Source organism: Rhagoletis pomonella, unplaced genomic scaffold, assembly GCF_013731165.1.
Source record: "Rhagoletis pomonella isolate Grant_MI unplaced genomic scaffold, Rhpom_1.0 Rhpom_scaffold_00002, whole genome shotgun sequence".
Lineage (NCBI taxonomy): Eukaryota > Metazoa > Arthropoda > Insecta > Diptera > Tephritidae > Rhagoletis > Rhagoletis pomonella.
Genome location: NW_023458556.1, coordinates 35,773,793 through 35,776,250, shown reverse-complemented (window position 1 = coordinate 35,776,250; position 2,458 = coordinate 35,773,793).

The following is a 2,458-nucleotide window of genomic DNA, read 5'->3' as shown; positions in this document are numbered from 1 at the left end:
GAGCATGATGTCTTTGATGAGATTCAAAGGTACAAATCAATAAAATTAACACACGTCTGCTGGCGATAAAAATAAATATGCCTACGTATTTACAACCGATTTTTTTTTATTATAGTATTGTATGTACTGAATGAGCTTTTATTGGCAGTAATGTGCCAAATTCCATTTGTTGCTCATACGCCGCGTTGGCCCAATAAAAATACGAGTTTTGATCGATTTAGTATGCGCAATGCTTTTGTAGTGATGCAATAAACTTAACAATTATGTGCTTAACTATTTAGAAGGGTGCAAAATAACTTGTTACCAAATATTTATAAAATTTATAGAAGGCCCAATTTAGTTGTATTTACCTTATTAACAAGAACAAAATTAGTATTCCCTATATTATCTACTAACTCCCTTTTTGGCAGCAACGATCGATTTGGTTAGCTCAAAATAAACGCATTTTCGCAGCAAACTGATAGAAAAAGGAATCCTGCTAGTCCAATAAATCAAACATTTTTGGAGTAGCGTAAACATCGGTATTTCAGAAAGAAAAGTTTTTCCTGGACTTTCTGATGCATCATTCTTACAAAATAAGCGATCGTGCTAACTGTCAACTAAAAACGATACAAGGGAGGATGGGTATTTTTTTCGAAAGACTTGGCGATGTTGATCCACTAAGCATTTTGGGGACAGGTATATCCATATTTACATAAGTATTTAAATGGCAAAGCCAGGCTCCAAAGTCGAAACTAAAATAAATGATGCGACGAAGACCGTTATTGCATAGAAACTTATTTCAAATGGAATGAGGAATAAAAAAAACTATGAAGTATTGAAATAATAAAGAAAAGTGATGATTTGGAGCCCGATTCCTAGCGAAAGACATAAGCTTTTCGTTTAAGTACTAAAAGATGCGCAGTATTTTAGACCACACTTACCTAAAATCATTCGGTAGAACCTAGGTCCGACGCCAGGTCAACTAAAGATTTCCAGAAGATTTTGCCGAAAGTGTGCTCAGAGCAAACTAGAAAACAAACCAGTAGGAACTGAGCGGCAAAAATACGCAATTAAAGCGACTTTAAACGCCCACTCGTGCTTTCTAATTAATATTCATTAAAAAAAATATTTAAATATTAACTTTCTCTTTTTAAATTACCCAAGCAATCCTGAATAAATAAATTAGACAAGATACTCTTGGGAAATACCGCAGTTTTTTCAATTACCAGCAATTTGTGATTTTATACTACTAATACGTACACATCTAACTAAAAACGCGCCCTATTCAATTGATTTATTTAAAGAGTTAAGGGGCTTGAAAGGGGCTTCTTGTTTGACCAAATTACGAATAATAAAGGTCAGGGAGTTACGGTAATCAACTTAAGCATTTGACATGCAATTGAATATTTTATGAGTATGCATGTATGTACATACATACATACATAAGTACATATTCTATGTATGTATATGTAGTTGGAAAAATAAATTGGATATGCCTCCAATTGTGCAAAAATCACTGAAACTATTTTTATGAGCAAATGTGTTTGTGCAAAAGCCTAGATAGAAAATTTTGCTAAATTAATAATAACAGCAATCAAAAACAATGACAACCCCCCGTTTTTTTTGCAGCTAAATCACAATAATGAAGGTGATACAAATGAAATGGTTGTGAGTACACTCCCTCTGTAGAAACACCACCACTTGTACGATGAAAGCATAAAGCATGTATATACCCAGTCAGCAAAGAAACGTAAATTTTGCCGACAGTGCAGTTTAGTTCAATTTTCCGTATCCGAAAAACCATACAAAAAACTCCTACAGTTATCATAAATTTTCGTATCCGGAAACGTTCGATAAAGATTATGTCATTTGAAAGCAATAATCGTATTTTATTTGCATGCATGCGTAGTCGGCAGTGGCTGAGCGTGCAAAGGAATGTGCTGCAATTTGTTAGCCTCCAGAAGGTGCCGGGTTCAATTCCGTCAGGCGCTTGCTAATTTTATTTTATTTCTTGAACCATGAAAAAGTATCTGTGAAGTGCAGAAGGAAAGCGTATTGAACGAAAAATTCAATCAGAGAAATTTCAGAAAAAACAGCCGAAAACGTATCCTTTTCACCACCACTTTTCGGTACTTTTTTTGGTGGGAAAACAGATCATTAAAGTATCCGGAAATGGAATAGGTAAACGGACAAAAATCCGGTTTTCAACGACTTTTTTCCGTTTTCAGATCGGTTTTCGGATTTTTTGCTGGCTGGGTATGAATCCAGCCGGCAAAACGAGAAGTGCTTTTGCAATAGAGCCTTCTCTTTGGGAGACGTATTACAATATTGAGCTTACACAAAAGCACATTGGCCTATATTTTAAGACCGCAGACTCTTTTAACATTTTGAAATGGCAATCTCAGTAAAAATTATATTTTTTAATACTTAAATTTACTACCAAAATTCGCATTTATTTTCTAATCTTATTGGCACA